We start from the raw sequence: 15,484 nt of genomic DNA on the forward strand, positions 1-15,484 counted from the left end.
TTAGCAGGATGACACAGTGAGGAAAAAAAAAATCATTCTCAACTCTGAAGAGCCTATAAAAGTAAGTCTTTCCTCAATGTCTCATAAGTAGAAAGGAAAGGAGAAATTACATTGTCCCTTAGTCCTGAAAGGAGCAAAGAGCTCAAGGCAGAGCTGGGCCACACGGCTCCAAGGTGGGACAGAGGTCTGGCCACACCCCTTCTGGCCATCCTCGCCACCTTGACCCCCAGGACCAGAAAAGCTCTCCCTTTTGGAGTCCTCTGAGCAGGCCCCTCCAGCCAGATGCCCAGCTCTAGGCTCCAACTCCAAGGCTTGTTTGCTCCAGCTCTTCGGCTGCTCCTCCTCCTTGCACCAAATGGCATTTAAATGTTAATCAAGTCAGGGTTGCTGCTCCTCCACTCTTCCTCGGCAGGGCAGCCTAGGTCAAGGCCACGCCTGCAGCCCCACCTGAGCTTGGATGGGCAATCCGCAGGTCCCTTCGCCAGGGCCTGGGGATGGCTGGACTGTGGGCTGTTAGGAAGGGGCACGGCCGGGGATGTGTGCGGTCGGGGAGCACGTGCAGACTGCCCTGCTGGTCACCCTGCTGCCAGGACCCAGGGAGGACCACAGGGCTCCCACAGCCTGGAGTGAACCTACCCTGGACTTATCTGAGGGTCCCACAGCTCCCTGAGAGCCCCTTGGACCGCACTCTCCTGGTCCATCATCCCTCCCTGAGTTCTCTGAACCTCCCTCCTCATTGTTCTGTGCCTCCTGCAGTCTTTCCCCTTGTCCATCAGCTACTCCCTCTCAGTCTGCCTGCCTCCCCAGACCCTCCTCCTATCTCATTCTGACAAATCCCTGTGTATTTGCATATGCTGGCTCAGGGTTCTGGAGTGGTTTGGGCAGCCTTCCCGTCTGGACGGAGGAGATGGTATTTGCTCCTGGTCCCTCCGGAGATGGAGGGTTTGGCACACAGTAGGCCCTCTCTAGACTCCACTGGATTCTTCCTCCATTCTCTCCTTTGATTCTCTCAGAAGCCCTTTGCCCTTCTCTTTGTCCATCTTAGGCACACCCTCACCACCCACCCAGGGTGGAATCCCACCTCTCCAGGGCTGGAGGCCACAAGAGCAGAGATGCTCACTGGGAACGGGTGCTGCTGGGCCTTCCAGGAGGGTCCTGGACCTGTGCTTGGGGGTGTGTGTGCGCGTGGGGAGGGGATGCAAGGCTGGGTGAGGTTGGGAGATGCTGAGCATTGCTTTTGCGCCTTGAAAAAGCCATTAGGAGCTTCATGACAAAAGAAGGGAACTTCCCACCCAGGCAATATCTCCATTGTACAGAAATTTATCACCTACCAGGACACAGACAAGAAAGAGGAAAGAAGGAAACATTTTTTTCCCCAGGAATCCAAAATCAACATAAAGAAAATAAGTTACAGATTAAAAAAAATAAAAAGAAAAGAAGTACAAATGTTTTTCATACCGTAGATTTTCTCAGGCTTTCTCTTACAGCCTTATAACTCTTACTTTAGGCAGAATCTTAACAGTATAGATAATCTTAGCACACAAGAGCTTGGAATTGGGACATTACGAGGGGCCACAGGTGTTACAAGAGAGTGACCCAGTAGAGGTGGAAACTGCCAGCTTCCAAGCACCTTAGAGGGAGGATGATGGAAAGGACAATAATATTTTGGTGTTGAAGGGGTGCGATCTGGATTATCTTCGGTTATTCAAAGAAAGTTCCTTACAGAGGCTTCTAGATAACAGTTTTAGGCCCTAAAGCTGTCTCTGGGAACACCCCCTGAGTGGCGCCTACCCCCTCCTACTTCTGTGCATCTCTGGCCCGCTTAGGGCCCCCAGCCTCACACTCAGCTCTTCCTCATCTGTCTACATTGAGGACCAGCAGGGTGGGGACCACATCTGTCACTGTGTTTCCAGGAACATGTTGCATCTAAAACCCAGGCCCCTCTGGGTGAGGAGACTCTGAAAACAGGGGACAAAGGAACAGCCTCTTTACCCAGTGTAGGTCTTTGTCCTGTGAAATTCTTCATCCTTAGATTCCTTTAAGCGGCACGTCCCTAGGGGGTTTGTGATGCTCAGGTTTGCAGTTTCCCCTCACACGAAGCTCTGAGGACCCTGGTAGGGGTACACCTGCCTGCCCCTCGCAAGCCCGCTTCTCTCCTTCTGAGCTGCCGTCTCCCCTCCCTTCTGGGCTTTCTTTATAGCCAGTGTTGCCACACATGTATTGTTCTTGATTTTTTCCCTTTTTCCCAACCCAGGTCCTTTCCCTGGGGCAGGAGGAATGACAAGAATCCTCACTATTCCTGGCAGCCACCCCAGGAACTGGTCTGCTCCAGACTTGGGCTCCAGGACCCACCCTGAGTGTCAGACACTCAGGCCAGAGCCGGGGAGGAGGGCTGGGAACTTGGGGTCCTGAAAAGGGAACTGGAGCTTCCAGCTGGGGGGCCATGGGCCTCCATCCAGAGGCTGTGATCAGTAACTCCCAGCCCACCGGGGTTTCACTTGGGGTGCCCTTTCCCTCAGGGCCCATCCTCAGCAGCACACACTGTACCCCGGCCCCGAGTGTCTGCCCAGTCCACGGAGAAAACCTGATGCACTGTCATTTCCCTTTGGGCGAAAGCGCTTAGAATTAGGAAGAGCAGTGAGTGGATCACAATGGAACCAGTTTCAAATGCTCTTGTAAGGTGTTACAAAGTAAAAGGTGGGTGATTTCTAAGCAGTTCAGACAAAACAGAAGGCAGGGCCTCTGCCCTCTGCAGACTGGGAGGCGGGGCCCCAGGGAGAGAGGCTGAAGAGGGTCAGACAACTGGTGGCCGAGGAGATGAGAGAGAAGGAAGGCCGGTGGGGACAGGGCAGTCACTCAGTCTCCAGGGTGGTGAGATTCCAGCTGGATCTTAGAGGAGGAGAGGACTGGGCAATGGTGGTGATGGGAGGTTCTCGGGGATGACTTATGGGGTAAGGTGGGAGAGAGCAGAGGACAGTCCTGCTGAAGGAAGGGGCAGGTGCTGGCAGAAGGGCCCTAAATAAAGAGAAAGATCTAGAACAGCAATGGAGGCTCAACACTAAAGTCAGTAGGGAGCCACAGCAGTTTCTTGAGCATGGAAGCAGCCCAGGGAAGAGAGGAGGAGGGTGGGTGGAACCCTTCCTGACTACCCCTCTCCCACCCCATTGGGGGCATACAGGAAAGGGTACATCAAAAACTCAGTCAACAGCAGGACACCAGATTAACTCTTGAAAAATGGCATTTCACTGGGACCACTGTAAAATTCCACTGAAGGTCCAGGCAGTCAACTGGGTGATCAGGGACGAAGGCTTCCTCTTGACAGTGGCCTGTGTGAACACGACAAGGGGCTTTCCATTGGAACTGAGAGGGAGGCAGGCATTAGCTTAGCCCAAGGAAGAACTTTCTAACCCTTAAAATTGTCTGACCCTGGAACAGAAAATTGAGAAGGCCATGTGCTCCTGGTCACGGGAAGTGTTTGAGGAGAGGCCTCAGGTGAAGCGATAACTATCACCCTGCTCTCTAGCTCTTGGCCCTGTGAGAACCCTGCCAAGGAGGATGGTCTCTGTCCTCCCCAAACCAGATCTTGTGGTGCCACAGGACAGGGTGTGGGTGGGAACAGCAGTGGGGTGGACCCAGAAAACTGCTTATAGTGCAGGTACCACCTGGCCAGGCCTTTATCTTACCCTGGTTATTAAGCACATCCCCAGTGATGCCCAAGTCACGCCCAGATGTCAGCTCTGCTGTGTACCCGACCCTCTGCTAGCTCAAAACCACACACAAGTCTCACAGGATAGTCCCTATCTCTTTTTTGCAAACAAAGAACTGAGGCTTAGAGGTGCAGAGCTCAGGTGGGAGTGGAGGTGGAGGGGGCCCACGCTTTTGTCTGGGGCCCTGGCCTGGTCCTCTCCTGCAGCTCTGTGCAGATGGAGCTAGTAGAGGATGCATTGATATTCCCAATGGAAGACTGGGAGGCTGGGTCTGGAGAGGGTAATAGCGTCCTTGGGGCCCCAGATCACCTGGACTGGGGAATCTGAGACCCACCCACCTCACACGATTCTGCTGTTCACACTATACCTAGAGCCTCCCTGTCTGGGATGGATCTGGTGCCCCACTCCTCCAGCCCTGCTTCTTCTGCTGGCACCCATCTTCCCATTCCCCATGGGGCTTCTCTGGGTGGCGCCTACTGGTTTCCCATTTAAGAGATATTTATTGAAAACCCCAGGGGAAATGCTAAGCTCTGCAGGACCCAGAAGTAGGGAAGCTGGGATCTTGGCCCCTCAGAAGCCTTAAGCTGGCTTTAGAGATGAGATCTGGGGCAGGAAGCCTGGGAGCCTGTGGGGCTAGTGGCCCTGAAGGAGTGGGTGTCTCAGGGTGTTTGCAGGAGGAAGCGAGGAAGAGTGGGCTTGGGTAGTGGTGATGGGGGGCTTCCTGGAGGAGGTGTGGCCTAAGAGATGGAAAGGATGAGGCAGATGGACAGGAAGGAGACAGCATAGTCATGGGGTTGTGAATGATGGGGGAGGGGCCTGATAGGAGACAAACATGGGGAGGGGAGAGAGGCAGCTGCAGAGATTTGGGAGCTAGGCCTTTTGGCCTCTTAAGCTTCTTTCTTCCAGTCTTGGGGGGCTGTAGGGGATTCCTGAGCTGGAACAAGGCTGGGAGGGAGGGAAAGGATCTTCTGGGGATGTCTTCCTCATCCAGCTTGAGACACTTGGGACAAAAAGGACAGAGGCGCCACATCTGACTTTCTCGTAATGAGCTCTGGGGCTGGGTGCCCACCTGGTGCAAAGAGCCCGACTGCTTCCATCCCCCCCGCTCTAGGAACAGGGACGCAGAGGAAGGAAAAATGTAAATCAAATCGGGGAGACTGTTTTTTTTCTTTTTTTCCTTAAGAGAGAGAAAGAAAAGGAGAGCACAAGTGACATTTGGAGCCATAATACCTTAAAGTCAATATCATTACTTTTGACATTTACTGTCAGCTCCGTTGCGCTGGCGAAGTGGGAAAGTTCATCCATCTCGTCCTCTGCCAGCTGTGGCGTCGCCAAGAGCTTCTCCTCCCCACCTTTGTGCAATTCCAGTTAATTGTTTGGGGTGTGTTAACCACACACCCAGACAGCCTTCCAGCAGAGGCAGGGGAGGTGGCCTTGGGGAGGAGGTGGGATAGTGGCATGGGTGCCTGGGGCCCAGGGACATGGGCTGGGCGATGTGGGAGGGGTGCTGGCCCTGGGATTCTCAGGGCCAGGTTTCAGTGGCTCCTTAGGTCACTAGGGTCTCGGAGACTCCATCTGTGACCTGGATGTAGTGACACTAGCTATGTCCCAGGATATAGATTTCATTCATTTATTCATCGATCCGTTAGGCGAGAATGCAACCTTCCCCCACCGCCATGTCCAATGCAGGTGAACCCACCAGGTGACCCCATCTCCCTGCACAGCCTTCCTCTCCGCCTCCCTGCCACTGTCCCTTCTCTTGACATCACACCCTCGTACTCATGCTCACACAAATGTCTCTTTCAGCCTTGCTGCCTGTTTGGCCCTGGGGTCTTGATCCTTCCCCCAGCAGGGAGACAGCAGGGCCTGGCTCCCCGGAGAGGGGCGGAGAGGTCACTGTCTCCCCCACCGCGGCTTCTGGCTGGCCTCTCCAGCCGCTGCCCATCCTGACTGCTGCAGTCTCGGACTGGCCCTCTTCCCAGGAGCCTGGTTTGATTTCAAATCCAATTTTCTGACATAAAACTTCCTCTTCCTCTGTGTCAGCGGCCAGCCTCCATCACTTTCAGCCAGCAAAGTCATTTTTTTCCAGCCTGACCCCAGGGTCGGGGGCCACCGTGGTGTGGAGGGAGCAGGCAGCTGTGCCCTGGCACTGCCCCCACCAAGCGCATGAGCTCCTCCTGCCTGTCCGCTGTGTCCTTGGGCAGCAGCCCCACGCGCCCACTGAGCTGCCCGGCACACCCGTGTAGCCTGTGAGTTGTGCGGTGCAGGTGGGGCATGCATGAGCAGGGCTGTGAGGACCGGGGTGAACCCCTGGGCACCTGTGTGGTGGGGCACGTGGGTCCCTGCAGCACAGAGGTCTGCACACTGGAGCCCTGTGCAAATCTCAGCAGTATCTGACCCCCAGGGGCTGTGTGCTTGTTTGAGCAGCACTAGGGAGAGAGAGGGGCCGACTGGGGTGAGGCTTATTTACAGACACTTCCACTGGGAGATGCAAGCCCGCTGCCCTGCCCCCTCCGGTCCCTTTCCCCTTCTGAGGCTCTGCCCTGGCCCGCAGCCCCTACCATGGGGCCCCGGACACCTGAAGGTGTGAACTTGTAACTCTCTCCCAGGACACTGTGGGGGGTGAGGGACAGCCAGGGTCTGGGCTGGGTCCCAGAGTCCAGTGGGACCCAAAAGCACACCCAGCCATTGCCCAAGGGCCATGCCTACCCCCCAGATGCCTCCTGACCCTGATCGCGTGGAGTGCTGGCTCTCTGGGCCTTCGGAAGGATCTATAAGTGGCCCTGGGAACTCCCTGTGACTCCTGGTGACCTCTCCCCCTGACACTGTGAGTGTGTGTTTACCCCGGGTTTTCTCAAGTCTCAAGGTAGCGTCCCGACCATGCCCTCTCCTGGCTGGAGTTGCCCCTTCCTCTCTAGCCTCACCATTGTGGCCTTGGTGCTGCTCCTTATTGCCCCACACCTATGCCTGATTCCATCCCTCAGCTGCTCAAAGACATGCTATGGCTCCCCAGTGCCTCCAGCCTGGTGTCCAGGGTTCTCTGTGGTCTGGTTCCAGTGACTCTCCCAGAATCACTGCTTCCTCTAACCCCACTCACACCTTCTGCTCCAGCCAGGCCAGGCCATGGACTTACACTCTCTGGGGACCCAGCCACCACAGACCACAGAATATTCTGAGAGGAGCTGCCCAGGGAAGGCACCAGTACACAGTGTCCCTTGCACGAGACCGCTGCTCGGCTTCTCTGTGCCCTGGGGCCTTGGGCTGGGCAAGCTGCAGGCAGCCTCAGCTCCCCTCCACCCCTCCTCTGGGTGAGATTATGCAAAGCCTTGGCTCTCTCACCTCAAAGCCTCATCTGATCCCCTGGCTTGCCACAGTCATGTGTTCTTCCGAAGCAGAAGGCACTGACTGCTTGAAACTGGACACATAAGGACAAAGAGAGCCAGCAAGCGAGACAGACCCCCAGACCCTAACTCCCAAAGCCTGCAAGCTGAGGGCCCTTGAAGGTTCCCAGCTTCCTGTCTGATAGGGGCCATCCTAGACAGCTCTGGGCATAGAACTTTTTCATTCCTCCTTCTGCAGGACTGGCCACCCCACTTTCCCAAGCCCAGAGAGAAGCAGGAGAGGATGGCTGCGTCTCTCTTCCCCGGGGTGGGGCTGTCTTCCCAGGGTGATATGTTAATGGACTGTTCTGATGCTCCAAAGCAGGGGTGGAGTTTCCACTATTCCCACCAGCCTCATCCACCTTGATCTTGGGTGTTATTGGAACAATTACACTTACAAGGTGCATGGCAGGGTGGAAGTGCCCCTGGGGTTTCTCCACACCCAGGAGGAACTGCAGAACCCAGATGCACTTTGAAGAACCTTTGAGGCCATGTGGCCTCTCCATGTCCTGACCATAAATCCCCACTAAATGATCCCCACTCTGAAGAGTCCAATTCACCTACGTACAGTCACTTCACCACCACAGCAGCCATGTGTCCCTCATATGGCAATGAGAGTTAGCATGCGTTCAGGGTTTACCTGAAATCTGCCTTCCAGTAGTTTCCATAAGTGGTCCTGACCTCATCCTTTGGAGCCACAGGAAATGAGCCTTTTCCCTGGAACCACCCTTGAATGGCTGTTTCCCAGTTGGTTCTCCATCCACCTAACGGTGTTGTCACGTGCTGTGCATGTAAGGTCCCCCATGCCCTACTCATGCCTCTGAGCACACTCAGTGTTTACCAGCCTCTCACGGGCCCCAGAACTGGTTCAACAGCGCAGAGCAGAGCGGGAGCGACACTTCCTCCTTCCAGATACTGCACTTGCCTTAACACGGTCTAAGGCGCAGGCAGGTACCAGGGTGGCTGCATTACACAGAGACTCCTTGAGTTGCCAAAGCTGATGGGAGCTGCACCTTCTCCTCTCTGTGCATCCGCAGTTAGAGTGTCAGCCCCAAGCAAAAGGCCCTGGACGTCTCCCTATTGAACATCATCTCATGAGAGTCAACCCGTCACTTTCAGCTGCAGAGAGTTTTGCATCTTTATTCTGTCATCAAACAGATGCACCTTTCCTCTCAGTTTTAAGCCACCTGCAAATGCTGTCACATCTGCAGCCAAGTCTTTGATAACGACGTGGTTCCGGCAGGACCAAGGCCAGAGACAGCTGCTCCATCCTGGAGGCATCTCACTCGGTGTCACCCTCCTAACTGCCACTATATCCTAGGGACAGGCCTTCAGCCAATTCCAGACTGTTCTTCCTCAACTGCTCACAAGGTCCTCGGGAGAAAACTGGCTGAGGGCTGCCCAACTCAGACAGTCTGTGAAGGAAGGTTTTTTGGGCCAAACTGGGTAGCCCCAAGGTCCACCACTTCTTTCTCGAAGCTCTCACCTGCCAACTCTTCTAGAATCTTGCTGAAGGCTGGTACATACTGACTGGTTTGTTGCTTGAGGAACCACCCTTATCTTCGGTGGAAATCTGTCTTACATTTGCCTCTCTTGACCTCACGGCATCATTCTCATTTGCCACGATTCCTCAGAGATCATCACCAAGAATTCAGTCAACAAACATTCACCACCCTGCCAGGAACAGACAGTATAAAGCTGAAAAATCCACGGTACCGGGCCTGGGGGCTACCAAGATCCTGCGGTGTCCTAAGGGTCCAGATGACTGACCAGAAGCCTTGGGACCCTGGCCTCTGAGGATGTGCATGGCCCCTCCCGGGGTGAGCTTTCTGTGGACATCTCATCCAACACCCCCTTTACTTGAGGTCTGTGGCCATGCCTGTCCTGATAGAAATATCTCTTCCAAGCAGGTCCTCACACTGAACAGCTAGAGATATCTCATGATTTGCATGCAAAAAAGCTCCCTGAGCAGTGCCAGGAACATAGTGTGGGTTTTCTTGGTGGGTTGTAGGATTGAGAGGCCAGGAGAGGAAAGGCCAGGTCTTGCTACCAGGACCTGGGATCTCGGAAGCTGGGAGGGGGCAGTAAAGTCCCTCTGCTACCCTCAGTGAGGCTGACCACTCACTGGCCCAGGATGGAATAAGAACAGAGCCAGGGAGGGTTGGGGGCAGTCCTCAGGCAGTTCCAGGCCCTGGGGAGTGGCATCGAAGGTGCTAGAGATATCCACTTGATGCAGGGGCTCAGACAGAACAGGCGTTGGGGCTAGAGAGGTCCCAGGACTGGCCTGGGGACAGGCACAGTTCACACTGTAGGAAGCACACATTTCTTTCCTTTCTTTCTTTCCAGTGTGCCTTTGAAGCTTGGTAAAAATAGCATAAATAATAGAGCCTTAGAAAGAGGAATGTTCTCTCTGTGGGCAGCGTCCTGCTCGAGCGGGTGGTTGGGGTGGCTTGTTGAGGGCTGGAGTGCAGGATACACAGGAGGAGCCAGCGCCCCGGGGGTCAGGCTGCACTCGACACCCTTACACTCCCTGAACTGGGAAGCTCTAAGGTGCAGCACTGTCTCCTTACACCTCACAACAGGCCGAGAAGATGCAGGGAAAAGATGATTCCACTTTATAGGCAGGGATGCCTAGTGGCCTGGAGAGGCTGAAGCTGGGTTGGACCCCACCTGCTAGGTGCTGGCAGAGCCACGTGGATGGGGTCGGCTGAAGCCAGTACGCCCGCCCACCCACTGACCAGGGCCTGCAACAGCCCCGGGCCTGACCCAGGACGCTGAAGAGCCAGTGGGGGAAATAAACACCCAGGAGGCAGAGTATCTTGCTCCTGGAGGATCTTAGTTGGAACAAAGAATGTCATAGTAACAGTGATGGTTAGTGACCCATGATTAGCAGATCTGAGTATTTACTCACTTGATTTTCACTGCAGTCCTGTGAGAGTGGCACTTAGAATCACCACTTTACAGATGAAGAAACTGAGGCACAGAGAGGCTTGGTAGCCTGCCTAAGGCTGCCCAGCCCTGAGCCGGCTGTGTCCCAACACCTCCCTGCCTCTAAGGGACTAGGGCCCCAGTGGGAGGAGGCTGAAGTGTCAGAATGGTAGGCAGCAGTGCACCGGAGGGGAGCTGAGCTGGCCGGCCAGGTGGGGCATCGTGCCAGCTGGGGCTGGAGGGTGGGGGGGGGGTCCAGGCTGCTGGTGGACATGAGAGGCCCACGTAGGCAGGTCCTTCCCGATGCCACAGCCTCAGGCGAGAGGCCCGTGGGCTCCCTGATGGTGGATGATCTACAGCTGCTGGGTTAAAGGCCTGCTTTAATCGAACAATAATATTGGGGAGGGATGTACCACCATACATCAGCTCTTGCCAAATGAAAAATTCGAGAGGAGAATGTGGGAGGTGAGCGATGGACCAGAAGTGTGCATTTTACCCAAATCTACAGCGATTTACATGCTAGAGAGACAGCTGTTCCCACCGCCAAGCCACGGAGCTCCCAGCCACAGCTCAGCCCACTGGTTCCCTGCGGGCTACCCCCTTAAGCCCCCACCCTTAACCCAGCCTCTCGCAGGCTCAACCAAACTAAATCTCTTTTCTTCCTTTTGTAAAATTATTGTTTTAAGTTCCCCAATGGCAGGATTTGATTTGATTTTTAAAATTCAAAAATTGTGGTGAAACACATAAAATGTACCTCCTTAACCCATCTTAGCCCTCCCCTGAGGGAGGCCACCTCCTCTGGCCACCACGGGCTCCCTGCCCCCGGGTCTGAGTGCTGACCACGACAGGCTTGTGTGCAGAACTGGGGTCTCCCCCGTCTTGCCCTTGGGTATACACGGAGGGCTGGGCACTCACCCACCAGGGGATCCCAAAGTCTTGGGGGAAATGTTCTGAATCAGTCCTAATAAAAAATCTCAGGAAAACCATCGTGTCAGTGCTTGCCTGATTTCCTCTCCTGCCTAGGGTAACCCCACATGTGATGGAGGCACAGAGTAGAGGAGTGTTATCCCTGCCTGGCGCTGACCTCGAACTTCACTCCTGCCTCTTTCTGGCCTCGTCCCGTCTCTTTGAGTTGTGGCCCCTCCTCTGTGGAAAGGAGATGGCATGAGCTGGTGGCCCAGGGCCAGCCCAGCAGGACGATGCTGTGTGCGTGTGACTGTGATGTGGCCAGTCCAGCCCTAGACATGTGTTTTCAGGTCGAGTTTGTGCATGGGGTGGCTGTCATTCATCCATTAGCTGCAGCTGGCCGGGGCGGGGGTGGGGGGACATGAGGGCCCGTGTGTGTGTGTGTGTGTGACCTCCAAAACCTCCTTGCTGCAGAGTATAAATATTTATACAGATACCTGCCATAAATCTGCCCGCCTGGCAAACAAATGAATTGCAAATGTAACTTTGGGGGTTTTTATGAAAGTGCTTGGCGGTGATGGGGTGGAAGAAAGGAGGGAGCATTAAGGTGATGAAGCTGGGGGCCCCTGGGTGGGCAGCTGGGTCCGCTCAGTGAGGGGTGGGGGACACACATTGTGGCGCACCTCCAGACTGGACTGTGGCACTGGCATGGGATGGACATACAATCATCCAGCCAGAACCAGCCATCACTGACCGCTGGCCCTGCACAAAGAGCTTCTGTAATCCTCCACATCCCTGGGAGGCAGAAGAAACTGAGGCACAGAGAGGGTGGTGGCTTCCCCAGAAGGTGGAGCCAGGATGCCAACCCGACTGTGTGAGGCTGGACCTGGCTGCTACCAGCACCCGCTACGGCCGGCCCCGGCCTGGCTGGAGCTGGAGGCCTGACAGGGCTACACAGTGTCGGCGCCAGAGCCAAGCTCCCCTAATCTTTCACCCCCAAACATCTGCTTCCGATGACCCTCCTGGTCTCCCAGGTCGCCAGCCCCGCCCCCCCTCCAGCCCCGCCCCACGGGCTGGCGAAGGCCTCTTTAATTGGGTCCACGAGAACTTTATTACCTGGGAGCTAGTTCCTTTGCTTTTCCTATAACAAATTATCCTAACGATGTGACCCGGGACCAGATGTTAATTGCAATGGAAAGTAATCAATTTCCTTTACTGAGCCCAGACTCCGGGGCAGGTTAGTCAGGAGCAGAGACGGGGATCTTAATGAGGGGGGCACCTGACGCGTCCAGCGGGCTCTGCAGCGCACCCGTGGGTGCCTCACCTCCTCCTCTCCCCATCAGCCCTCACCCCTTCCCACAAGGGCAACCTCTCGTCCAGCCCTTTCCTGAACTGGCAGCCTCCCACTGCTCCAGACCACGTCCCTCTTGGGGGCCACCTAACTCTCAGGAGCTTCTCTGGCTCCCTGACCCTAATGGAATCAGCTCACCCCTCCTTCCTCTGTGATCTGCCCCAAGCCCCTTCCTGGCCTGGTTATCTTCCCAGCTGCGTCTTCCCTGCAGCCCAGCCTGGGTCCCTCTGCAAACGCTGTCTCCCTCCCTCCTTTTGTCGTCTCCTGCATCTCCATCCCTCCTTTTGCTCTCTCCTGCATCTCTGCCTTGCGTGGGTGTGTTCCTGCCTTCTCCCATCCCTCTGGCCAAAGCCCAGGCTTCCTCTGGCCATCAAGGCTTCCCAGGGTCCAGTACTGGGTGCTGGAGAATTCCAGGAAGGTCTCAGAAGACTTGGCTGCAACACAGCCCCTCTCCACTTCTCTCCAGCCACGATGCACCGTCGCCGGGAACTTGGGGCTCTGGGCTGGAGAACAGGAGTCTTGGGGTCTGGCTTCGCCTTGGTTGAAAGTGGGCCAGGCCCCGGGAACCCCTGCAAAGCGGCTGGCAGTGCTGACCTGGCTGACCTCCCAGGATGCAGGGAGAGGCAAGGCCTAGCCTTCCCTTGGCCTGGCGAGAGCTGGAGTTGTAACCTAGAGCTCAGTTTGTGTGGTGGACATTGGACATTTGAAAGCAGAGCAGACAGTCCCTCCCTAACTCTTGGGTGCCCCTGGGGTTTTATACTGGGCATTTGCTTTCAGCTGAGTGTGCAGCAGGGAGGGTCAGGGTTGCAGGGAGAATGGACAAGAGGCTTCCTGAGAGGCAGGAAGGCAGAGGGTTCTAGGTGGGAGAAGCTGATCAGGGAGGGCAAGGGTCTGGTGGCTCGGGTGGACATGGTAATGCTCCTCCAATGGTCCCTGGATGGACTGACTGAGGACAAGCTCCTGGCCACTCCAGGAGCCACCCACTCTGTGTAAGGCCCTGAGATCTACACAGCTTAAAGGACCACCTCCCTGGACTCCCACCCCGGCTGCACTGAGAACTACCTGAGGAACTTCAAGAAAACAAAAGGAAAAAAAAGAAAACAGAAAGACACCCATGCCAGATGAATTCAGCCAGAATCTGTCTGTGGGAGCCTGGCCTGGGGTGCTTTTCCAGCTCCCCGGGTCCCCTGTGCTGGTGTTGGACGCAGGATGGGGCGGGGTGGGTTCCGGCTGCAGGGTCACTTTTGATGGCCTTAGAAATGAGGAGGAGGCACCAAGAAAACAAAATGAAGGTACACAGCTGAGCTGATACCCCACATCGTGGGACTGGGCTGGCAGGAAAAGACAGATGTGCTTATGGGGAAATGGTTCAAGTTATTCAAGCCAAATGCTTCTGGGGTCTGTGTGAGAGGCAGAAGCCCCATCTGAGAGGACGCTGGGTTTGTCTGGCTCTAGGGATGCCCCGCCAGCCAGGAGCATGGGGGTGGGGGATTTGGAAGGACAGAAGGGGAGAACAGGCAGTGTGCAGAGACAGAGAGGGAGGCACGCTCACCCGCCCCTTGCTTGGGTCACAGGACGTGGGTGTCACAGTGGCTCCTCACGGGTGGGGTGGCTGGACAGAAGCAGCAGGAGTCCAGGGAGGGAGGCCAGCCCTGGAGGGCCACGGGGGTGGCCGAGGGCACATTCCCCTGACATCACAATTTCCCCATGAGCCTCCAATTCTGTTAAATAGAATAATGGATTTTAAAATGCCCTGAAAAGCAGAAAGTGCTCTAAGATGGGCGGCATGATTGTTACTAACAATCACATACTTCTTAGGATCTTGGAGGGGAATAAATCAGACAACGCTTGCGACAAGAAAGTCCCTTGGAAGCATTCACCGCCATGAAATAAACACACATACATTATAAACCCCAAATTAAAGGGGAATTGCACGTGGGGGTAAGCCTTGCTTTTATTTTGTAGGGTCTTATGAAAACCCACAGACACTGGGAAGGCAGATCTTCGAGGACACAGTGGTGGGGGGGCCAGGGCTGATGGGGAAGGAGCAGCTGGTGGGTGCACGGCCCCCACATCAGCATGGAGGGCAACACGGGGGTTCAGGAAGCCCAGTCGTCTGGCCCCAGGCAGCCAGCACCCGAGCCCCCCAGTTCATGGCATAAATCCGTCCTTCGTGCTCTTCAAGGCTGATGCATCTCCTTCTCCAGAAAGTTCCCCCACTGTCCCTACCCTGACCAACCTCCCGCCCACTGCTGAGGGAGGGTGGCGGAAGTGGAGGTGCAGTGGCCATCCTGAAAGGGACTGCAGGTTATCTTTTCCTCTCTTACCTCATTAAGCTTTGCTTCCTATTACACCTTAATGGTGCTGTCCACCTTTGCCTTTCGTAGGCTGGAGTTTACTGCAGTGTCTTTAAATTTAATCACCTCCATAATGGCCAGCTCTGGCATCACAAATAAGAGGCTACAGGAAAAAACCCAAAAGTCCAGTCTTTTGCTCCTGCATAGGCCAGCAAGATTTGGGCCCCTGTTGAGGCCAGAAAAGTCCTCCAATGTCTCCTTGCCCCAGGCAAATTCTAGGAAATTCTGAGAACTATCTTCTAGGACCTCCCACTGACTCCCTTTTGTTCTTCATTGACAACTGCACCAAGAAGGATGGAGGTTAGACTAAGGGAAGGACTTTCTGTCTATGCTGGGATGTGAGCAGGGCTGAAAAGGCTTCTCCTGAGAGAGGGTTGGAGACCCCATGGCCCCTGCTGGCCCTCTCCTTGCTCTCCCCATGTGGTCTGCATGGCACGTGGTGTTGGAGAGGCAGAGCTGGGTTCCAATGTGAGGCTCTCAAGAAGCCTCAGTGAGGGAGGCTGAGCCTCCATTCTGCTCTGGGGCTTCTTCACCTGGACCCACCCTTTCCCACAGAGGGTTGATGAGTCCCTGGGATCTGTCAGTTCAGGACCAGGCCTCGTGTCTGCATTTTCCACTGAGCCATAGCCAGAATCTGACGTTCCTTTCAGCCTGGGGCTATTGCCCCCACCCTCCCGCCCAGTCCTGTATTCAATTTGAACTCAGGGCTGAGTCACTGGTGACAAAGTCGACTCTCCCCAGACTGTCACGATTTTGGAGATGCAGAGAGAAACTCCCCTGACCTCACCTCCTTCTCAGACCAGCTGCCCTCCCTCCTACATCCTGTCAAACACCGCCACCCAGCCCCACTTTCTC

The sequence above is a fragment of the Camelus dromedarius genome, chromosome 26 (genome assembly GCF_036321535.1).
Source record: "Camelus dromedarius isolate mCamDro1 chromosome 26, mCamDro1.pat, whole genome shotgun sequence".
Classification (NCBI taxonomy): Eukaryota; Metazoa; Chordata; class Mammalia; order Artiodactyla; family Camelidae; genus Camelus; species Camelus dromedarius.